The sequence below is a fragment of the Leopardus geoffroyi genome, chromosome C3 (genome assembly GCF_018350155.1).
Source record: "Leopardus geoffroyi isolate Oge1 chromosome C3, O.geoffroyi_Oge1_pat1.0, whole genome shotgun sequence".
NCBI lineage: Eukaryota > Metazoa > Chordata > Mammalia > Carnivora > Felidae > Leopardus > Leopardus geoffroyi.
In genome coordinates, this window is record NC_059338.1 from 49,556,336 (window position 1) to 49,581,918 (window position 25,583).

General features: G+C 37.8%; 1 protein-coding gene and 1 long non-coding RNA gene across 5 annotated transcripts in view; one reads left to right on the forward strand and one right to left on the reverse strand.

The window, feature by feature from the left end:
- The window catches only part of RASAL2 (RAS protein activator like 2), a 362,757-nt gene that overhangs the window by 313,894 nt on the left and 23,280 nt on the right, over positions 1 to 25,583 (reverse strand). The gene's annotated exons all lie outside the window — the stretch shown is intronic.
- LOC123585012 overlaps positions 1,763 to 25,583 on the forward strand; it is a 43,395-nt gene continuing 19,574 nt past the window's right edge. For both annotated transcript variants that reach the window (XR_006705839.1, XR_006705840.1), the window contains exon 1: positions 1,763 to 6,234. This is a non-coding gene — a long non-coding RNA (uncharacterized LOC123585012). The remainder of the gene's footprint in view (positions 6,235 to 25,583) is intronic.

Here is a 25,583-nt window from a genome sequence, read left to right on the forward strand (position 1 = left end):
AACATGGTCCTCTAAGGAAAAAAGTTCCCTTATTCCCATCAGAAAGAGAAAGAAATCTTAATAGAAAATTTGTACCACTAAAGATTGACAAACTTCCAAAATGTAAGAATCCATCAGATATTTTCTTAAAATCTATTCCCTAATATCAAAATCAGAAAAAGAAACAGCTTGGGGGAGACTGGGTGGCTCAGTCAATTAAGCCTCTGACCCTTGATTTCAGCTCAGGTCAAGATCTCACTGTGAGTTTGAGCACAGTCGGGCTCTCAGCTGACAGCAAGGAGCTTGCTTAAGATTCTCTCTTTTTCTCTCTGTCCCTCCCCTGCTCACAAGCATTCTCTCTCTTTCTCTCTCTCTCTCCCTCCCTCCCTCCCTCAAATATAAACACTAAAAGAAAAGAAAAATAGCCGAAACTTTCATTTCTTGTATGAAGTATGAATCATAAAGTCTTCTGCTTATTATATATAACCACTTTTGTCACTTTCATTTACCTCTTTTGCCCAGTAATCTTCTCTCCTTTGTATCTATTATACATGTATAACACCAAGGAATTTAGTTTTCTATTTCAAAGTATCCAATGGATGTATGGAAACCAATTTGACAATAAATTTCATATATTAAAAAAATAAAAAGAAAAGAAAAAAAAACAAAAAAAATAAAAAAAAATATCCAGCTCAAGGAAATGGATAAATAAATAAATAAATAAATAAATAAATAAAATATCCAATGGAAAATACTGGTGTTCCACAGATAAAAGGTATTACATAATCTTAAAATTATAAATAAATCAGCCAAACACTGTTATTATATTTCTAATAGATATTAAAAATAGCTTACACCTATACAGCATTTACTAGGTATCAGGTTCAAAGTACTTTACATGTATTAACTAATTTGATCCTTGAAAGAGCTCTTTGAGGTAAGTACTATCATCAAATCCATGAGGGTGGCTAGATGCTATGATCTTATCAGAAAGTATCAAGAAAAGATTTTCATTTAATTTCATCTCCATTATAATCTAGCTGACAGTAAGACACAGCAGTCACAAAAATACATCCTAATTTCAAGGCACCTGGAATGTGGGAAAAATTTTGCTTACAGCTCAGAATCAAAGGAAAGAGGTCATTTCCACCCCATTTTAAAGATGAAGCTAAGAAATAAAAAGGTCATGCAACTTGCTCAAGGTTATATGGCTCTTGGGTACAATCTTACAACCACTACCCACTCTAAAAAAGAAGACCAACACAATGACGTCTATGATGCATTAAAATCAGTTCTAATTTGTGACCCTATTCTACAAAGTATTTTGTAAAAGACTTCTACGTTGAGAAATATGCAAATGAGGCATAGAAGAACCACCATTCTGGTAGCAATGTACAAGAGTATATTCTATCTCTCATCTGACAATATCAGGGAACTTGAAGGGAATTAGCAAATGACTATAGAATGATTAATTCCCAGGGCACCCAGGTGGCTCAGTCAGTTAAGCGTCCGACTTCAGCCAAGGTCATGATCTCGCGGTTCGTGGGTTCAAGCCCTGCGTGGGTTCGAGCCCCGCTGTCAGCTCAGAGCCTATTAGAAATATAACAACACTGTTTGGCTGATTTATTTATAATTTTAAGATTATGTAATACCTTTTATCTGTGGAACACAAGTATTTTCCATTGGATAGTTTGAAAAAGAAAACTAAATTCCTGAGCTGCCAGCTCAGACCCTGAAGCCTGCTTCAGTTTCTCTGTGTCCCCCTCTCTCTCTGCCCCTCCCCAGCTGGCACTCTGTTTCTCTCTCTCTCTCCTCTCAAAAATAAACATTAAAAAAAAAAAAAAAAAAAGAATGATTATCAATTCCTATTCTCCCCTTTGGTGGTCAAAAGATCTTCAGATTCCAAACAGATTTCTCCCCGTGCAGTCAAATGCAGACATCAATCACCATTTTTCTATTCTTACAATAGTTAAAATACTTAACTGACATATCTAAAAATATTTAAACTTAATTTTAACTTTGTCATTCATGTGGGAAATTTGTGAAAAATAGAAGAGTGACAGAAATTTAGATTAACCAGTCAATAAGTAAATTTTCTCTCAGTTGAGTGTTGCCAATGACTTTGTTCTCCCAGGACTTCATTTGGTAACTTACTTAAAGGACATAAGTAAATGAAATGTGTGATACTAGTCTGATACTGGTTTGGACAAATCAGTTGCAAATAAAACTCTGGGACTAACTGGCTCATGAGATGAGATGAAAATTTATTGAACTGTAGAGGGAGTCGGCTAGGAAAAAAAGCAAGTTAACATTAAGTTTTCATACAAAGGCAAGCTCTAAGTGGTAGGAATTAACTTTTGCTTAATATTTAAATAAAATATAAAGTGTATATAATTTTCAACAGTGTACTTGGACTGCTTCTGTAATAATATTTTTTAAGGAGGGGAACAGAAGGAAATGAAACAGAAGGAAAGAGGAAATAAAGGGGAAGAAAACAAAGAAGAAGGATAGAGGAGGAAAAGCAGGGGAAGGAAAAGGAAAAGGGGAAGGGAAAGAAAGGGAAGGGAAATGAAGGAAAGTAGGACATACATGGCTTCAGAATTAGACCTGGGTTCAATTCTTGACTGTACTATTTAAGAGATGTGTGACTATGGGCAAGTTACTTCAATTCTTTAAACCTCAGTTTCTAGAGAATATCACCTGTGTTATAAAAATGTTTATAGGTGAGCCTCAGTGGCTCAAGTCAGTTAAACATCTGACTCTTGATATCGGCTCATGAGATCAGGTCATGATCTCATGGCTCCTGGGATCGAGCCCCCAAGTTGGGGGCTCTGTGCTGACAGCGCAGAACCTGCTCAGGATTCTCTCTCACCTCTCTCTGCCCCTTCCCTGGCTCACGCACTCCTGCGCGCGTGCGTTCTCTCTCTCTCTCTCTCTCTCAAAATAACTTTTTTTTTTTTAAATGTTTAAAATGTTTATAAGGATTCAGGATGCCTGGGTGGCTCAGTCAGTTGAACACCTGACTTCAGCTCAGGTCACGATCTCATGGTTCGTGAGTTCAAGCCCAGAGCCCTGCTTCGGTGAACACAAGCCCCAATTAGGGTGAGCCCTGCTTCTCTCTGTCCCTCGTGGGATTCTCATTCATTCATTCTCTCTCTCTCTCTCTCTCTCTCTCCCCCCCCCACCCCGTTTTTTGCTCACTTGCACACTCTCTCTCAAAAAAAAAAAAAATACATTTATAAGGATTCAAGGAAATAATAAGGTACCTAATATACACTAACACACTAAGAATTCATTAAATATTAGTCATCTTGGAGCACCTGGGTGGCTCAGTTGGCTAAGCAACTGACTTTGGCTCAGGTCATGATCTCATGGTTCGTGAGTTTGAGCCCCACACTGGGTTCTGTGCTGACAGCTCAGAGCCTGCCTCGGATCCTCTGCCCCCCTCTTTCTGCCCCTCCACTGCTTATGCTCTGTCCCTCTCAAAAATAAACATTAAAAAAGAATATATATTAATCATCTTTATCCACTTCCTTCTCCATAACTAACAGAAAGTAGGAAAACACATCTGGCCTCCTGTCCTGAGTGCTTCTGGAAAGTGCAGAGTGGAAGAGAAGTGAGAGCATCTCTGTCTCCACAGGGTCTTTGGCAATCCACATGAGCAGAAATGGTGAATAAAAATGGTACTTACTCTAGACAAATTATGTATTTTTATGTAGTTTAAAAAGTCATAATTCAGTATTGGTTTAATCAAATCATCCAAGTCACAGGCATGATTTTTTGGCCACAAATCATTTCACAAAATCCCTAACTCTGCTGTTGACTATTCTGAAAGTCAAAATAGTTGACTATTTTAAAGTGTCAGTCAACATCCAAGGCTGACTCTTCCAAAAACCTCCTCCTTGTCAGTATGAGGCTTTTTATTCTGTGAAATAAAATTCCCATACTTTTAAAGTCACTTAAAAGTCAAGAGGTCAATAAACTATTCCCCCATATAATTCCCTACTACATACTCCAGATGATAGATGCACAGAAATAGAATGTTGCTATAGTATGAAGAGAAAAAAAGGGGATCAGAGTGTAAGTACCTTAAAAGTATTCCAGAAAATCTGCTTGCCGACAATAAAATCCCCACAGTAAAACAACAGAGGGAGACAGCAGAACTCACTTCAAATGCTCAATCCCTAACTTCCGTAGCAGTAACTGGAAGAAAGAGGAACAGAGGGGGAAAGAACCGTTAATTCTCAGAGGACAAGCAGAACTGCCTCCACCCCTGTAGTTACTTGAAAGTTCTTACTGAGAAAGGATCGTAGCTCTACACAGATCTCCTCTAAAAAAGTTTATTCACTAGATTTTGAAAAAAGAAAAAAAAATCTTGAAACCAAGTAAAAAAAACAAAAAAAAAAAAGAAAAAGAAAAAGAAAAAGAAAAAAAGAAAAAGAAACCAAGTACAAACATTAGATTCTCAGGTTCTGAATAACAAAAGAAAAATCATCCCCTTCTCTGGGATTAAATGCAGCCTGCTGTCTCAAAATTTGGGAAGTCATTGTCATGGCCCTACAAGATTTAAACTCTCCAATGGTTTCCACTAAACTCAGAATTATATACAAAAACATTCTGCCACAACCTCAAAGGGCCTTGAGATCTGGCTCCTCCCCGCCTCTGCAGTCTCATTCCCACTATGCGCAGGCACAAAGCTTTGATTCCTTCTTTAAACTGTCAAGCTTGTCTTCACCTATGGGTTTGCACGATATTTCCACTGCCTGGATAGGGCTGGATCACTAGGTCTTAGTTTAAATATATCTCCTCAAGGAAACCTTTCACTGCCTTATCTTTTCATTCTTTAAGGGAAAGGAGTAAAATTAAGGTAACTAAGATTTACTGCGTATCTAAGAAACATTGGGCAAGCTTTCACGTGACTTCCACTGAATCTTTACGGCCCAGAGATAGATATTATTCTTATAAATGAGGAAAGCAGATGCAAAGATTGAATACTGGTCCAAGGTCACATAGGTAATATATAACAAAGCAAAGATTCGAGCCCAAAGTTGTCAAATCCCAAACCCACAATCTTTCTGCTACACTATACTGCCTCTCCGTTTAAACAGAAACCATTTTACTGGGAGGAAATGCTTAATTAAATAGAAAGCCACAAAAAGGACTGTAGTTATTATGTAAAGATCTATAAACTGGCAGTCTGGATAATTAACTCTGTATTCAGAACCTTCATCTGGTATCTGTATTTCTTTTATATTGGCAATTAGCTAACTAGGATCATTAAAGGAACAACAGCTATTTCTCCTGAGACTCAAAGATTTCATAAGGTATATTCAAAATGCACTCTTTCTCTTCTATGCTTTATACATTTGTTATAACTGGTAAATTAAGTAGTTAAATTACAGAATTTCTGAGTTTACTCCAAGGAGTTCAGCTAATACATACTCAAAAATGGCAGTTTTTTGATTTCCTTCTTTTTTTTTTTTTAATGAAAAGGCAAGATTTTTAACACTCTCCAATTAAGGTTAATAAATTGGAACAATAATAAGGCAAAATTAATTTGAAAAAGCAATACCCAAGTACTCTGGAAACATATCATATTTTATCTTGGTTTCTTGCTGTTTACATATATGCCTAACTTTCTCAACCAGGGCTATAAAATTCCAAAAGGCAGGGTCTTTGACCTATACATATCTATAATACCTTGCTGTGGAAGACTCAAAATATTTTTTAATGCCAATTATTAGAAAAAAGAAATCAATTTGCTTTTATATCCCCTGTGTTAGGTCTTAAATATGTCCACAAATTCTTTAGTGTTCCTCCCATTGAAACATGAAGTCTAAGTCCGCTCCCCTCAAGGGAGAGTTGACTTAGTGACCTCCTTCTATGGAAAAAAATAAGGCCTAAGTGACAGTATATGATTTCAAAGTCGAGGTCATAAAGGGCACTGCAGCTTCATCCTTGCTCCCTCTTTTGGATTATTCAATATAGGGTAAACTAGCAGCCACATCCTGAGAACACTCAAACAGCTTACAGAAAGATGCACACGGGTAGGGACTAAGGCTTCCTGCCAATAATCAGGGAAGAAGTAAAGTCTCCTAAGAACAGCCCTATGAGTGAGCCATCTTCCTGCCCCAAACGAGCCTTCAGATGACTACAGCCAGGCCAACGTCTTGTCTACAATGTCATCATGACACAGTGAGTCAGGATAGCCCTGCTAACTGGCTCCTGAATTTCTGGCCCACAAACCTGTGGGAGGTAATAAATGGTCACTGTTGTTTTAAACTGCTAAGTTTTTTTTTGGGGGGGGAGGGGGGTGGTCTGTTATACAGCAATAGATAAAGAATTAAGAAATCTATCAATTATTAAATGCCTCACATTGTTTCTCATGAACATCTGTCTCAACCTTTTCCCTTTCCCGACAAGCATCAGCATCTTGAGGATCAAGATAGCTATTTAGAACAAATCCCACCACATGATCCTGTCATACCTCTCCCTGATCTGACAATCACTGATAAATAACATAATTATCTGAAAACAGAGTACCCTTTAGATGCTGAGTAAAGTAAGCAAGATAAGAGCTTTTGCCAGACTTAGAACCTAGGCTCTCCTTGGACTTCCAAACTGGGATGACTTATCTAAACCTCAGGGGGAATTCCTTCCTCCTACTTTCTCTTTCACATGAGTCCTATGAACAGACTTTCATAGCAGGGCAAGAGCCCCACACAGAATTTTTATGGAAACTCTAACATACCTAAAGTGCCTAATTCCACATAAGACAAATTTTCAAAGTTTTGTTAGACAGTAAGTTACAAAACTCAAATCACTACCCCTCCCACTAACATCTGCCACCCCATTAAAACAAAACAAAGCAATAGGAAGCATTTTCTGGTCGCGCTTTTTTGAGACTAAGAAAAGAATCTCCTCTCACACATGCGACATTCGAGTGTGTCCCGCTGTCCATAGAGTTGCTGGGTTTACTTACAGCTGATAATCACGGAAAGGCAGATGACAGGTGTTCACTTTCATGTTTAGGTCCACCTGGGCTAATCCTCAGGCAAGTTTACTGCTGGGCTGGAGTAAGGAGAGGAAGAGAAGGGGTGCAGTAAAGGAAGGATGACAGTAGACAATACACTGAGCTCTAACACACCAAACTCATCCTTACTTACCCTTATTTATCTCATGGGTTTCACTTCCCTGCCCCAATCAAACTCTTGTAAAGGGATCATTTAAATTTCCAAATTGCAAAAGGTGAATGAAAGCAACATAAAAGATGTACAAATCACAACGTTATACCACTCATCCTCCAAACCTCAAATAAAATCCATCCTGCTATTCAAATTCTATCTACAAGCTAACCACCCCGAGAGATTTCTCCCCCACTTTAAACAAGTATCATGCATCAGTTCATCACTGGGAAACTGCTTCTACCACGGTATTGAATTGTTGCTTAAAGTTATTGTTATTTTTTAAGCATTTATTTATACTGTGAAACAAGCTCACTGCAAAAATTTCAGAATACAAAAAGCTATATTCTCTTACATCCAGACCTTAGTTCTATTTGCCAGAGCTAATGGTCATCAGCAGTTTCTTGTGTATCCATTCAATGGGAAATTATTTACTTTTCAAATGCTTGTATTCTATTTCCTTTTGAAGGCATAAGCCATGCTTAATATGTATTTGTATCCCACCCAGCACACTGCATATAGCAAAAAATAAATATTTGTAGATTTAACTGTGACTACAAAGTACCTGCTGTTCATTTATTTCTAGAATTAACAATTCCAATAAACAAACTCTGCTTGTTTACAAACATCTCATGTAACTTGAAATGAACAAATCTACAAAAATTAGGGATGCTTGGGTGGCTTAGTCGGTTAAGCGCCTGACTTCAGCTCAGGTCATGACCTCACCGTGTGAGTTCGAGCCCCGTGTCGGGCTCTGTGCTGACAGAGGCCCCGTGTTGGACTCAAAGCCTAGAATCTGTTTCAGATTCTATGTCCTTCTCTCTCTCCCTGCCCCTCTCCCACTCACGCTCTCTCAAAAATAAATGTTAAAATTTTTTTTTTTAAATCATGTCATAGCACTAAGATAAATAGAACAAAAAACAAAAATATAAGATACATGTTTAAATACAATAATAAAGTCTTTGATCCTTCTGGAAAAAATCTTAAGTGTTCTACATGACATCTTAAAACAGTAACAATGTGCATATCTGAAGGTAAATTATACAATAATTTACGTTATCATCACTCATGACCTATTTACTTTCCTGTTAGAAACACTAACAAGCTTGTGTTTCTAATCTTCAAGCCTATAGAAGATTATAAAGAAATAAGAACAGGGACGAAAACAGGGATGCTATGGTGATAGTAGTAAGTTTTGGGGTTTTTGCCCTGTGCAGATTTTTATTAAATCACTTTGGCAAACATTCAGAATTTAGATGCAAATATTCATAGGTGGCATCCAGTTGTTTAAAATGACCCAGTTGGAGGGGTGCCTGGGTGGCTCAGTCAGTTAAGCATCTGACTCTTGATTTCAGTTCAGGTCATGATCTCACAGTTCATTAGTTCAAGCCCCACATCAGGCTCTGTGCTGACAGTGTGGAGCCTGCTTGAGATTCTCTCTCTGTCTCTCTGCCTCTCTTTCATGCTCTGTCTCAAAAACAAACATTAAAAAATAAAATAAATAAAATAAAATAAAATAAAAATAAAATAAAATAAAATAAAATAACCCAGTGGAGGGGTGTTTGGGTGGCTCAGTTGGTTAAGCATCTAACTCTTGATTCTGGCTCAGGTCATGATCTCATAGTCTTGAGATTGAGCCACACATCAGGCTCTGAGCTGGGTGTGGAGCCTGCTTGACATTCTCTCTCTCCCTCTCCCTCTGTTCCTTCCCTGCCCAAGTTCACGCTCTCGAAAGAAAGAAAGACAGAACAAAAGAAAGCAAGAAAGCAAGAAAGAAAGCAAGAAGACCCGACCCAGTAGATTGTTCTAAATTAGGTAGAATATAAAATTTGGCTGTTAACACAGAGGGCCTAAGATGGCTTAACCAAGACAGAGGTGTGTTTCTTTAACTCCTACAAGTCCTCATGTAGATGGTCCAGGGCTGGTGTGGTGGGCTCCATGGGGTTGCGAACCAGATTCCAGGAAGGCTTGTTTCTGAGTCCTTGATCCAGCCACAGTAGTGAGTTCAGTGGGTTATTTAAAAAAAAAAAAAAAAAAAACTCAAAATGAGGAAAGAATAATTAGAAGAGCAGATATAAAGACTCAGAAAAAGAACAGCCAAATCAATATTTTAAAATAGAGATGAACAGTCTTACAATGTCAAAACCCACCAAGGGCATTCTAGCAGCCTGCGATAGTTGATTTTTATAAAGATGCCAGGGTAATGCAGCCTAGTGATTAAGAGTTCAAGCTATGTGGTTAGATTGCCCAAAATTTACAGTAGCATTCTGCCATTCACAATTCATGTGACACTGAGCAGATTAAAATTATTTTACTTCCCTGGGGACAACTTGCCTAATCCTTAGCCTAAAGATACTACTAATTTGTGAGCTGATGAGGAAATAAGATAACTGATATAAAATGTTCAGCTTAATGCCATGTTTCTGGAAAACCACCACCACCACCCCCCAATAATTATAAAGATAATGTTAAATTCAGCATGGTATATAGTTTCTAAGAGGGCAAGAAAATGAATTTGAATATTCCCATCCAAAAACGTTTGCTGTTAAAACAGTCTTGCCACTTAATGGGTTACATTCATATTATCTGCAGATTATACAAATTCATCTAATAACCTAAGAAACCAAATTACGAATATTTTTCAAGTGTAAGGAAGGAAAGGAGGAAGAAAAGAAGAAATGTGTGACAAAAAAAGCAAAGTCAGAAGCAAGATTAATATTTGATTATATCTGGCCAATAAAGTAAAGAAAAAAATCTTTAGCCTCCAAAGGTAACTTCCCAAGACTGGAACCAAATCAAATATACTGGATGTGACATACAGCTTTTTGGTATTTCCCATATGATAAACTATTCAAATTGGTGATATTACAGGCAAGATAGTATTCAATATTTGACTTATACAAAATATACAAAAATTAAGAATAAATTCTCTCACACAGAGATGACGGGGTTAAAGTTACATAGGATGTTTTTAGGGGAAAAAATATTCTTTCACACACCAAAATAGGTGGTACCCAGGGGAATATTTAAAAGCAACTTAGCATAAAACAGAATATTAAGCATTTTTCTTTGGACTTTCATCCTCTGAAAGTTGTATGATCTGCCCATTATCGATCACATATTACTTGCATTTGAAATTTGGGTAGAAGTCAATACCAGAAGGCCAAAATGACAACAGAAGAAAGATGTAAAGATTTTTTTTTTTTATAAATCATGTTTAACATGAGCTATAATTTAAAATGTGCTGGACTTGTTTCACAAGTCACTCTCCTGAATTTGGATGTAATATGGAAAAGACCTGTTCTATATTTGAAATGAAGATTTTCCTTCTACAATTATGCAAATGTCCATATCCTATAAAAAGTGAAGGACTGTAATATTGGCACTTATGTTAATTCTAAAATACAAATCTCTCTAGGTAAGTCTTGATATTTTATTTAAATTACTACCGGGGCACCTGGGTGATTCAGTCAGTTGAGTGTCCGACTTTGGCTCAGGTCATGATGTCACGGTTCAAGAGTTCGAGCCCTGTGTCAGGCTTGCTGCTGACAGTGCAGAGCCTGCTTCGGACCCTCTGTCTCTCTCCCTCTGCCCCTCCCCCACTTGTTTGTTTTTTTCTCGCTCTCAAAAATAAATAAAACTTTTAAAAATTTTAATTATTACAACATACTGTGCTGGTACAAAAGGGGGAAAAAACATGTTTCAATATGCATACAACCTATCAAAAATTCACAAATAGTCTTACTTAATGGTCAATTGTTTTCAACAAAGACGCCAAGACCGTTTGATTAAAAAAGTTTTTTCTTTTAACAAATGGTGACAGGATAATTGGATATGCAAAAAAAAGAATGTAGATTTTTCTCATACCACACACAAAAATTTCATTAAAAATGGATCACAAGGGTGCCTAGGTGGGTCAGTCAGTTGAGCAACCAGCTCTTGATTTCAGCTCAGGTCATGATCCCAGGGTCGTGGGATCAAACCCGGCCTGGGCTCCATGCTGAGCATGGAGCCTGCTTGGAATTCTCTCTCCCTCTGTCCCTCTCCCCACCTCGCGCACTCTCTCTTAAAAAAAAAAAAAAAAAAAAAAAGAGGGGCGCCTGGGTGGCGCAGTCGGTTAAGCATCCGACTTCAGCCAGGTCACGATCTCGCAGTCTGTGAGTTCGAGCCCCGCGTCGGGCTCTGGGCTGATGGCTCAGAGCCTGGAGCCTGTTTCCGATTCTGTGTCTCCCTCTCTCTCTGCCCCTCCCCCGTTCATGCTCTGTCTCTCTCTGTCCCAAAAATAAATAAACGTTGAAAAAAAAAAAAAAAAGAGGTACGGATTCAAGGCCATGGATGAACTCTGAAAACATTATAGTGACAGAAACCAACCACATATTATATGATTCTATTTAAATGAAATGTCTAGAAAATGCACATTCAGACAGTCAGAAAGTGGATCAAAGGTTGTACAGAAATGGGAGCAGGAATTAACTGCAAACAGATACAAGGGAACTTTTGGGGGTAGGTGGGAATGTTCTAAAATTGGACTGAATAGCAGCACAATTCTATAAATTTACTAAAAATCAATGAATTGTATAATTACAAGCAATTTTATAGAAAGTAAATTACACCTCAATAAAGCTATTTAACAAAAAAGACATACAAACAAAAACAAAAACAAAAAAGGAATAGAGCATTACATTCCAAATCACATAAAATGATTCTCTTTGTATTGTAATGTTACCAGTTTCAGATACTAAATAACATAATCCTCACAACAAACTATTGGGTAGATTTCTGTTTTGTTTTGTTTTCCTAAATGTTTATTTAGTTTTGGGGGGGGAGGGGCAGAGAGAGAGGGAGACAGAGGATCCAAAGTGGGCTCTGTGCTGATAGCAGTGAGCCCAACGTGGGGCTCAAACTCAGGAACCATGAGATCATGACCTGAGTGGAAGTCAGACACCTAACTAACTGAGCCACGCAGGTGCCCCTCCCAGGTAGATTTCTATTATTATTTCCATATCACAGACCAGGAAACTGAGATAGGGAGATTAAAAAACTTGTTATTCCGTTAATAGACTGAAGAACCAGGGTTGGAACTCTAGTATGTCTGACTTCAAAGAACAAAAATTGATAGGTATTCCATTTGTTTATAATACATTTATATTAGAAAAATATACATATACATATATACATTTATATTAGAAAAATATACATATACGCATACATATACATATACATATACATATACATATACATATACATAAGCATTTTCTATACAAATCAATTTTTGGAATCCTGAGGTTTTTCAAAGGGAAGGAAATTCTTGAGATCACTGAAGAGGTATTATAAATACCTAGTGTTATAGGAAGAACACTTCATCAGGGTGAGAAGGCCTGAATGATGAATCTCATGTAAAAATGAAGGAACTAAACTAAACTATCTCTAAATCCCTTTCAATTTTGTTCACAAAATGAAACGTCTTCCAAAGAAAACAGGCATTTTTACCCCTGGTTTTTCATAGTTTTAGTAATGGAGCCACTCCTAATGTTTTCTATGCTTTAATGAGTAGGGTAGAGGCTCTGCTCTCTATCTAGCCCTCTATTCCACTAGTCATTCATTGCAAACTTCTGTATTTTCTTGTTAAGTAAACTCTATCCCCAACATGGGGCTCGAACTTACGACCCCAAAATCAAGAGTCTCATGCTCTACTGACTGAGCCAGCCAGGTGCCCCGCAAACTTCTAGAATTCAACTGAAATTGTATACAACTGTCTTGATCAGAGATTGAAGGAGAAAATGCATCTATGGGCTAGGGGAGTACAAGCATGAAAAGTCTAGATTCTACAGTAAGTATTGAGGGGGCAGGGGGGAAGCATACTAAAGGCCCTTTGTACAAAGATGACCACTGTATCTCCAACCTAAAAGTCACAAGGTTACAAAATATAACGTTCATCTCATTTCCTCTTTAAGTCCCAGGTTTCATTTCTATCATGTATGTATTTCAACATAAATTCCAAAGAGATGGGTACTTCCCAAATAATCTATCCTTGAAATTTTAAAAATCACAGAAGTGCCATCAATGACACAAAAGAATGCTGTATCATTTTTACTCACTGTTTAGGGGATGGAAACGTTAACGCTGTTCTTGTTATTCTCACAGAAAATAGGGGGACTACCACTTCTTTGTGCTTTCAAATACTTCCATTTTTTTCATGCTGCCTAATTTTTAAGAGGCTATATATCTCACTAAAATTTAAGAATAATTCAAAGCCAAAAGAAAACACTGACCTTAAACATACGTACATATACTGACATCAAGTACTGGATAAAAGTGATTGTTAGAATGAAGTTGCTTTTCAAACACGGGTAACCTTTGGTAAGTCTCTATCTTCAAATCACTATACCCTCCTATCTGTGACATATTCTGACATTAATAAAATTAATCAAAGGGTAGTGGCCTCAACCTACAACCTGTGGGTCACAATCTGACTGAGGGGAAAAGAAGCTATAAAGTGAAGACCAAAGAATGAAAAACACTGCTAATCTTCGAGCTGCTTCCAGTGGATGTTTGCTTCCCTTGTACTGAAGGCCGGGACTCCATCGAACCACTGAGTCAGTTTTACTCAGACGGTCATGAGGAAGCAGGCTGCACCATGACAGCATGCTGTGTAATGCATGACACACAGTTTCTGAGCACAGACCTGAAGCATTAAAACGTTAACAAAAGTCATTTATGGGGATTGAATGAATGCAGCTGCTCCCTTCTTCTCTTCCACGTCCCATTATCTCCCATGGATTACAAAGAAGGACAACTTTCAAGGGGTAATGTAAGTAGAAATCCCTTAAAAAGGCAGCTAGGTTATAAAATATACTTAACATTTAAAGCTTTCCTACATTTTTACTTAAATAAACCAAAAACAAATGAGAGAAATTTAAGAAACAAGTCAACATAACTACACGTACATGGCTAAATTCTTTTAAAATGAAAAAATCGTGCCTAAAAGAATGGTGTTTCTTCCACTCCTGCTCATACAGAGTGCATATGCACAGTGCACAGCCCAGTCCGGCTGCTCAACGTTAGCACACATTACTGCTGCAATCCAGAACCCTGACTCTGCACTGCCGTGCCTCTCTGCCCAACTAAATTGCACCCAACTGCCTACTTACAGCACATGTTTACAGTCTACAACCTTGAAAGAAAAAAAAATATATGTATGTATATATATCTGCATGAGGTTGAGACTTGTCACCTCAACTAGGCTCTCAGGTTATTTGAGAGCAGGAACCATGTCTTCCACTTTCTAGTATAGAGTACAGATGAAGAGCATAGGGTCTGGAGCCATACTACCTGGATTCCTTTCCAACCTCCATCATTTGCTTTGTGACCTTGACAAAGGTACTTACCTTCCCTATGCCTCAGCTTTCTCATCTGCAAAACGACGGTAACAGCATATGGTTGTTGTAAAAATTACACGAGTTATTCGCTCAGTCGGTTGAGCATCTGACTCTTGATTTGGGCTCAGGTCATGATCTCACGGTTCATGGGTATGAGCCCCGCGCATCAGGCTCCATCCACACTGACAGTACAGAGCCTGCTTGGATTCTCTCTCTCTCTCCCTCTCCCTCCTCACTCATGCTCTCTCTCAAAATAAATAAAACTTTAAAAAACAGTATGAGGTACAAATTCCAAATTTCTAAAAAAAGTATCTTGCACCCAGTATGCACAACAAAATACTAGTTATAATTATCTGCATCCCCTACAGTACCTAGCACCAAGCCCCGCTCCTTTAGGTGTTCAAGTATCCACCAACTGGATAAAAAATGTACTACTGTATCAGCAGTACAATTTCTCTTACCACACCATAAAATTTATGAACAATGAAATCTCTCCTGTTCAAGAATACCTTCTTGGGGGGCCTGGTTGGCTCAGTCAGTGGAGCGTGCAACTCTTAATCTCAAGGTTGTGGGTGCCGGTCCCATGTTGGAGGTAGAGATTACGTAAAATTTTTTTTTTTTTTAGGACTACCTTCTTTAATTCTTCAAACTGCTTTTCTCAATTAGTCTGTCTAAAATGTAGCATCCCTACTTTCCAATCTAGTGCTAGAGTACTTTTCTTCTATAGTTTTTAATAGCAAACTACTATGATAGAAAATGCTAAATATGTTGTTATATTTTTGCTGTGGTAGGGAGATTACGCTTGACCCTATCCAGTATCTCTGTGGCTCCAACTCACAAGACAATATAGTTCCGAAGAACTTAAACTCATGGGATGTTTGCAAAGAATGACTAGTCACAGGAAAACTTTGCACGAGGGGTGGGAGAGATGTGAGAAAAATCATTTGATAATAGAATTAGAATCACAGTGAGTAAGACGATACCCCCAAGTGAAGAGGATGGGGATCTACGTATGCTGGGAGAGTGTGAGGAGGAGGAATTGGAAAATAACCACCGAAGCACAGAACAGATTCTTCAGTTGTTTGTTCTGCATCTGTTCAACAGTCCTAGCTACTAAGTATGAGAGAGCAGGAAACCTAGGGCAATCCAATTTTAAGCTGGTTAAAATATCACATACATTATCAGAATATGGAAGAGTTTATATATATTCTTGTGAAAAATAGTTTAAGTTCTTAACCTCAAAAACAAAACAAAATGAGATACTTGCAGAGACATTTTTCATTATGTCATGAAAAACCAAGAACCAAAAACCTTGTGGTATTAAAACCACAGTGAGTTACACTTCACACTCAATAGAAGGCGATTATCAAAAGAACAGAGGTAATAAATGTGGGCAAAGTTGTAGAGAATCACAACTCCCGTGTACTGCTGGTGAGAATGTCAAGCGGTGCAGCCACTGTGGAAAACAATATGGAGGTTCCTCAAGAAATTAAGCACAGAATTCATATACGATCCAGCAATTCCACTTCCGGGTAGATACCCAAATGAACCGAACGCTAGGACTCCAATAGATATGTGAACACCAATGTTCATAGCAGCATGATTCACAACAGTCAAAATGTGGAAGCAAGCCAAGTGTCCACTGGCGGATGACTGGATAAACAAATGTGGTCTATACATACATGGGAATGTTATCCACTTTTAAAAGCCACCCAGGGACGCTTGGGTGGCTCAGTCGGTTAAACATCCAACTCTCGATCTCAGCTCAGTCATGATCTCACAGTTTGTGAATTTGAGCCCTGCGTCAGGCTGTGCATTGACAGTGTGGAGCCTGCTTGGTATTCTCTCTCTCTCTCTCTCTCTCTCTCTCTCTCTCTCTCTCTCCCCCTCCCTCCCTCTCCCTCTCCCTCCATCACTCACTCTCAATAAATGAAGAAAAAAAAAAAAAGGAGGGACACTGACACATGCTACAATGAGGATGAACCTTGAAGGCATTATGCTAAGTGAAATCAGTCAGTCCACAGAAGGACAAATACTGTATGATTCCATTGATAAGAGGTACCTAGAACACTCAAATTCATAAGCACAGAAAGTAGAATTGTGATTGCCAGGAAAGATAGGAAATTATTGTTTAATGATACAAGGTTTCATTTTAAGAAGATGGAAAGGTTCTGTGGAGTATGCTGGTGGTTGTTGTACAATTATGTGAATGTACGTAATGACACTGAACTGTACATCTAAAAACGGTTAAAATGACTAATTTTATGTTACGTATATTTTACTATATTTTACTATTTAAAGTAACTTAAACATTTCTGCTTCCATAAGAAGTATTCTTAGTATTCAATCTGTAAGACAATAACTGACCATCTAATTTTGTACTACTTTGCTCAAATAGAACAGAGGTTTTAAAAAATCACACTTCGGGGCGCCTGGGTGGCGCAGTCGGTTAAGCGTCCGATTTCAGCTCAGGTCACGATCTCGCGGTCCGTTGAGTTCGAGACCCGCGTCGGGCTCTGGGCTGATGGCTCAGAGCCTGGAGCCTGTTTCCGATTCTGTGTCTCCCTCTCTCTCTGCCCCTCCCCCGTTCATGCTCTGTCTCTCTCTGTCTCAAAAATAAATAAACGTTAAAAAAAAAAAATTAAAAAAAAAATAATAAAAATAAAAAATAAAAAATCACACTTCTAGTTTTGTCCTCCAAAGTTATATTTTATTTCTAAAGACAAAGGATTGAGTTCATCAGGGTAATACCATAGGAATAACCAAAGAGAGAGCAATAAATTGAAAAGTGGGCTATCATAATATAAACAGTTCTTTGGGAACATACAAATCGTGGTAACCAGACACAGGTGGCACTTTCCACACAGTATGAGCTCAAAAGTAATCTCCTATATATACCGACCTAGCAAATGTAACACCAAAAGCATGATAATGCATTGTACTGCAAGTAAAATTATTGTTTTCAAATACCTTCTATTTCTACTTAACAAAATCATTTTCTACCACTTCAATGCCAGAAAAGAAAATAAGGTGAAACCTGGGTTAACCACTGTGAGCATAAAACTGGGTGAAATTGTAGTAACAGCTGGCTGTTGTTTTCTTCATCCATCGAAAGCATTGGGGTACTGAATTTTCTACAAGATTTATGAAAAACCCCTTCCTAGTTATTAGATTCCTAAATGACCCAAGTTAATAAGTATATTTTCTACATTGCTTATGAAGAGACACCATCCCAATGCCTTATGGCGGGGGGAAGGGGGGAACCCTAGGGAAAACTCTTAGATAAGGTAGTAAGAATACAGTTCCAACAATCTTCACTAATCATTTAAATTTCCCTTGATAAAAAGCAAAACTAATCTGAAATGTGGCACACATAAATGGACTTGGCTAAAATGTTACATACCCAGTAAAGAGGAAAGAAGGCTGAAGGATGCATTTGGGGTGATCAGAACTTAACATACTTTTTCTAATTAACATTTGGGCATCAATTCCCCCAGGATATTTCCATGAGGGCAGGCGATAACTTCTCAAAGACTAAAACATAACATTCTAAACTCCAGGTGTTCCTTCTCTCTATAGCACTTCCTTAACACTGAATTAAAATGATGTTGCATGAATAGAAATAAGTTTATGGAGGAAGGAGATTCCACGACTAGAAATACTTCCACTTTAAAAAAAAGTCAACCCACTTCAATAAAGGTAATTCAAATTTCTTAAGAAGAAAAAGTCAAATCAGCTGATCAAAGCTGGTCATAAAATGAAAGAGAACCACTCCGCAAAGGGGAGAGGGCAGTTCTAAAAGAGGCTATCGTCGTATTATGCTGCGTACATCTAATAAGCTATCATACGTAAGATAGAAATAACCTATTTTCTTACCCAACATTTTGCCAAAACTGTTGAAAGAAAACTTGTTTGATCAAAGTATCTGCAAAATAAACACCCTAATAAAGAATAACCTAACAATAATATCACAATCTACCCAGCTACTCATTTACAAAAACATCTACCTCCTATCCACTGAACTCTTATTTGCAGAAAGTACAGTCTATAAACTAAATCACATTTTAGAAAACTTGTTTGGTTAAGGCAGAGCTTCCCAATCTAGGCACTACTGACATTTTAGGTAGGACAGTTATTTGTTGTAGAGGCTGTACTGGGCACTGTAGAACGTGTAGCAATATTCTGACCTCACCCACTAGATACTGTGGGCTCCCATCCCTCCACCCCTGATGTGACAACCAAAAACGTCTCCAGACATGGACAAATTTCCCGGGGGGGGGGGGGGGGGAGGGGCAAAATTATCCCAGCTTAAGAACCACTGCTGTGAGGATTGAACAGCCTTGACAGTAACTCAGACTTTCCTTTTCCTCTACTCGTAATTTAAAAAAATATTAACTACCTCTCCTTCCAACGGTTCTCAAATTTTATACCCAAAGCCCTTGAGTGCCCAGAAAGTGCTTGAGGAGCACCCATGGGGTATAACCTGAGCAGGTCCAATTTCATTTTTTTCTGGATTTCTGGGTATTTTCTTGGGGGGGGGAGGGGAATTGAAAATCATGACATAGGTAAACATATCACAATACTAAATTTCATACAGCGCTAAATGAAAAAATCTCACATTTTTTCCCCTCCTTTCTCTTTTTACATTTTAAATCAAGGCCAATTTTGGAAAAACAGAGAGGTGGAAGAACACTAGGAATGAGAGCACATTAGCAAAAGTAAGTTGAATGTGCAGCTTATTTGTATTTCTTCAGCCCAATAGGAATCGAAATGTAGTCTTTAGAAGACTTACAGTACTTTCTACCTTGCTTAAACAAGTATCAGATATTCAAAGCCCTGAATTATAAAAGTTGAAGTCCAGGGGCGCCTGGGTGGCTCAGTCGGTTAAGTGGCCAACTTCAGCTCAGGTCATGATCTTGCGGTCGGTGAGTTCAAGCCCCGCGTCGGGCTCTGTGCTGACAGCTCAGAGCCTGGAGCCTGTTTCAGATTCTGTGTCTCCCTCTCTCTGACCCTCCCCCGTTCATGCTCTGTCTCTCTCTGTCTCAAAAAAAATAAACGTTAAAAAAATTTTTTTCTAAAGTTGAAGTCCAAGTTGCATCCTCAGGAGAAACCAATAAATGAAATTAACACTGAAATTTTACTTTAGCTTTGTTTTAAACCTCTAAAAAGTCTATTTGATTCTTTTTCTCCCCTAGGTGAGAAAAAATTATCAAATTTTTTCCAGTTTTACTGAGAAATAGTTGACATATATCACTATATAAGTTTAAGGTATACAGTATATTTGGTTCTTAAATTGAAAATAGATACTTGTTCCCACCTCAAAGATCTCCTAATTTAACCATTTTAAACAGAAAAGCAATATGTATAACATATTGAATCTTCTGGGGGGGGGGGAAGGCTCCAAATTTTAATGTGCAACAAATTACTTGGGAAATATATATTGTTAAAACATATTCTGCTTGGTGGGAGATGGAGGTAGGAAGGGTCCAGTGACCTGCATTTTAAAAAGCATTCCTGGTCATTCTTATGTACATGATCTGAAAAACTCATTTTTCATAGCACTAGTTCACATGTTAAATTTGGCACCAATGTTATATGTTATAAAATTCTAGCATTCTCTATTCACAGACTATACCATACTTGGTTTATTACCTCTAGCCCCTGGTCAACTCAACTAAGATCTAAAAATAAAAATAAATTCTAAATACTATGCAATTAAAGGGTCTAGAGTAATGTGTCAGCAAAGAAATATAAAGTAAATATTACAGATTCATTTTATGATGAATAACCAGACTATAAAATCTGACAAACCTATATCGTTAATTCTTCCCTTATGTAAAAACTACACTATCTCAGCTATAATTTTATAGAAGATATACCAAAAAATAAATAAAACTTCACCGGTTACAAAAATCCTAGTTCTCCAGTAACGGTTTTTCATGCACCACAACTATACCTTCCTCTAACAAACAGTACAGTCACATCATGAATCAGTCATTTTGATTCATTTTGCTCCTGGATACACATTAAGATGACGTGCTAGGATGTAAACAGAAAAATGACTTCTCGGGTCATTTTTGACATCCAATCATTTTTACTGCATTCCTACTACAGTCTTCATTCCTGAGAACCTGAAAATATTATTTAAGTAAATGGCCGTGTCAATTTCATTTTCTCCATTTTTGACTTAAGCATAGTTAAAGCAGACAGCATCATTTTCTTTTTGACTTAATGTGCCTCCCAAAATACTCAATTTTTTCAACTCTGATGTCGGTTTTTAGAAAACTGATGAACAGTTCCATACTTATCTATTTTTTCTCATACCAGACAAAAATAGGATTGCTGATAAAGCACAATAACGTTTTCACACTTCACCTAGCATTCCAAACCCATTCAGTTCAACATTTCATGAGTATCAGACTGGTGGTATATTTAGTCATTGATATTTTTCCATAGATTCCATGCTCCTGTAAGAAGTGCCCTTTGTTTTCAAGACAGAATACCATTTAAAAAATGAGGCAGTCCTAGAGCCAGGCTTAGCTTTTATTTATTTATTTCTTAAGGTTTATATCTTTATTTTGAGAGAGAGAAAGCACAAGTGAGGAAGGGGCAGAGAGAGAGAGGGAGAATCCCAAGCAGGCTCCACACTGTCAGCACAGAGCCCAATGCAGAGCTTGAACTCAGGAACGTTAGATCTTGACGTGAGCCTAAGACACACAATTAACAGACTGAGCCACCCAGGCGCCCCCAGCCTTAGCCTTTAAAGACCATCTATCTCCAAAAGCTTCCAAAGAAACCCAGAAATGAAAAACAGTATTAGGAAGACTAAAACCAAAAATAGGGTAAGGCTAATGAAAAATGCTAATGCTAAAAGAGCAGGGTTGGGTGTTTTGTTTATTTGTTCTTGTTTGTTTGTTTGTTTGTTTTAAGCTATGTACTCAGAAACATGAACAAAGCAGAGAAAGGTTTAGGGTTTGGGGGGAAAGAGGGTAATGACAACAAATGACAAAGAGAAAGCAAAATTACTTGATTTCTATTAGAAAGTAGATCCAACACTGGATTGGGGTCTCTAACTTTGAGCAAGTCACACCCTGTTTTAGGCCCAATTTCCTCATCTTTTTTTTTTTTTTTTTTTTTAATTTTTTTTTTCAACGTTTATTTATTTTTGGGACAGAGAGAGACAGAGCATGAACGGGGGAGGGGCAGAGAGAGAGGGAGACACAGAATCGGAAACAGGCTCCAGGCTCTGAGCCATCAGCCCAGAGCCTGATGCGGGGCTCGAACTCACGGACCGCGAGATCGTGACCTGGCTGAAGTCGGACACTTAACCGACTGCGCCACCCAGGCGCCCCATCTTTTTTTTTTTTTAACGTTTATTTATTTTTGAGACAGAGAGAGACAGAGCATGAACAGGGGAGGGTCAGAGAGAGAGAGGGAGACACAGAATCTGAAACAGGCTCCAGGCTCTGAGCTGTCAGCACAGAGCCCGACGCGGGGCTTGAACTCACTGACCGCGAGATCATGACCTGAGCCGAAGTCGGCCGCCCAACCGACTGAGCCACCCAGGAGCCCCTCAACTTCCTCATCTTTAACCCCATCTATTTCACAATTGTTATGAGGAACACGAAGGGAATGTATATCACACATGTACAAGAGCTACACAAATATAAAATTTTAATCCTTTAGTGAACAGAATACATTTTTTATAAAGGAACATTAAGGGAAAATTGGAAAAAGATTTAAAAATGTATTAAAAACTTTGGAAGGTAATATTATATAAAGAAAATATTGTACTGATTTTCAAAAAGCAGTTAGGGATAGGTCTTAGGAACTAGAGACCAGTAAGTCTTACGACACTCACTTGGAAAAACTTGAAAATGTATCATGAAACAGATGACTGGTGAAAACTCGAGGAAAAGGAGGTTATATCCTGCTCTGATTCTCTATAACACATTAAAAGAACTTGAAAGAATCATATTGTCATATTCCAAATCTTAATTGGGCTTTATTTATAAGATTTTGCTATTTCCTTCATTGAAGGTATATTTTCTTTTTTATTTTTAAACACAAGTTAATCTGTTTTAAAATGCAGGTTTATTAATTATTTGGAAGACACATTTAAGGGTTCTTTTAACTAACATAAGAAAACATCATACGATACTTAAACAGAATGGGTTACAGTTCAGTTCACCTCAGAAACTGAACCTGATTGAGACCCATAAAGTTACTCAAGTCAAATCATCACAGATTATGATTTAAGCAGTATCAGTTACTTTATTTCTCAAAGATTTCCAGTTAACTCTACTAAAGAAAGTAAAAAAGGAGTAGTTTGATCTTTGAAAACATAGTTTCATTCCAAGGTCTTCAAAAGTATACTTTAATATACGGCATGGTTCTGCAAAATGAGAATAATACTTATCTTACCTCTAACAGGACTGTTGCAAGATCAGATTGAGGCATATTATGTGTGAATATGTTTTGAACAATTATTAAGTCCTATACAAACATTGGCATTGTATTAGCCTATGCTTAGCTCATCAAATGCAGACTGATGAATTAAATCAATAATTATAAAAATTAACATATTTTGTTAAGAAACCTTAAGAAAAAGTATTCATATTTACTGTAGTTGTAAAAAAAAAAAAAAGTAAATCTTAATAATTGTTAATGATCTAATTTTTTTTTTATGTTTATTTATTTTTGAGAGAGAGAGCACTAGTGGGAGAGAGGCAGAGAGAGAGGGAAACACAGAATCTGAAGCAGGCTCCAGGCTCTGAACTGTCAGCACAGAACCTGAAGCAAGGCTCACACTCATAAACTGTGAGATCATGACTTGAGCCAGTCAGCTACTCAACCGACTGAGCCACCCAGGCACCCTTAATAATTGCTAATGATGGAAATAATGGAGCCATGAAAGATCTTTCTACCATTATATTATCCTAGTGATGTAGTATCATCTTGTACGTAGATACTCTAATGTACACAAGAGTTTTAACTTACTGAAATAGTATACTCCTTCACTGAATCCACAGGTTCTTAAGGCCATAGTATGTGTTCATGTAAGAAAGAGTTACTGTTAGTTGTGAAACTATCAAAATAAACAAAGCTCCCTTTCAATACACAGTTTTCAGTATAATAGAGGAAGTAAAACATACACAAATAAGTAGAATATGAGTTAGACGATAAAAAGTTTCATAACAGAAATATAAACAAAGTTTAACAGAATTTCAAAGAAGGCAAAAATTTATTTCTAGCTAGAGGGGAAAGCAGATAAATAAATGTCAGATAAGACTCCAAGAAAGAAGTCATATTTGTGCAGGGTGCTAAAGAATGAATAGGAGGGGCGTCTGGGTGACTCAGCCAGTTAAGCATCCAACTTGGCCTCAGGTCATGATCTCGCGGTTCGTGGGTTCGAGCCCTGCATCGGGCTCTCTGCTCTGTGCTGACAGCTCAGAGCCTGGAGCCTGCTTCAAATTCTGTGTCTCCCTCTCTTTGCCCCTCCCCTACTTGTGCTCTGTCTCTCAAAAATAAATAAATGTTAAAAAAAAATTTTTTTTTAATAAAGGATGAATAGGATTTGGAAACATCCCTAAATAAAACACGCATTTCTCGGAAAGAAAAATGCTTCCAGTTCACTAGGGGGGCGGGGGGGAACTATCTTAGTAAATAGTACCAACATCCCTCCAGTCTTTCTACCCCATTAAACTAGAAGTTACCCTTCACACATCTCCCCATTTCTCTCCTTACCGAGTGTCCCATATCTAATCCTTCACCAAATCTTAACCATTTTAACCTCCTACATATCTCCCAAGTCTGTTTACTTCTCTCTCCTCCATCATCATCTCCATAGCCCAAATTACCATTATCTCTTGCCCAAAGTACGATAACCTTCTCACTACTCTCTGATGTATACCAATCTATACACTGTAGCCAGAGAGATTTTTCCTAAAGCAAATACACCAGACATCATCTTCCAGGCCCAAATCCTTGACACATGGCTACTTCTTTAGTCTCAACTTACACCATGTGCCCCTTAACTGTGATCAAGCCACTCTGGTTTTTATTCAGTTTCTCAAATTCACCAGGCTAACACCAGGACCTTTGCACATACAATCTTCTCCATCTGGAATTTCACCCACTCCTGACACTCTTCACCTAATTAACTCCTATTTACCCTTTAGATCTTAATTACTTCCTCAAGAAAGTCTTCTCTATTCTCCCAAACTACATTAGGTCATTTAGTTACACACGCTTAGGACAGACATTATGTACTTTCATATACAGTATTTGTTAGAGTGTAATTTTATATTTATTTTGTGTTTCATTAATAATGACTTCCCTGACTAAACTCTAACCACCATTAGGATAGGGCCCATAAGTAATTTTGCCTTAGGTTCAGCCTGTCAACATACATGTGTTCCTAAGTCAATTTGTTTTCTCTTCAGTCAAAATATCTAAGGTGAACCAACAGGCAGAGAGGTCCCTGCCCTGCCTCAGTGACAGCATGTATTCTGTGAGCTAAGTGCAGCCCTTTCACCAGCTCCCCACACCCTTGCTCCCCATTATGTAGTTAGCAAAAATTGCTGTTTTTAAACCTAATAGTTAGCATGATTTAGTAGCTTAATTGCTTGCTAATAAGAAGCTTAGGAAGTTTAGTCTAAACCTAGAAAAATTTACTTTGCTTGCCAAAAATCAGCACCTTCAAAGAAGGGAAGAAAATGCTTCAGTGATTTATTCAGGTCAAATAAGCATTCCCAGCTTCCACTCCACCATTTACCGGAAGAGATGTGCTGTGAAATTTGTAGTCAGGGCTATGCCATTAACAGTTTGTGGTATATGTGAAGGAATTTAAAGTAGCACATGAAGGTTTCAGTTGTACTGAATTAGGTAGCTATGTGAGTGAGAGGAAGGAAACGTGGTGATCGCCTTGGAGCTCTAAAGTAAAAGGCACTAAAGAATCCCAATTGTCAGACTTCCACTAGCTCTGAGATCATATAGCCCTGAGGATATACAAACACCAGATTTGAAATTGCAGAAAAAA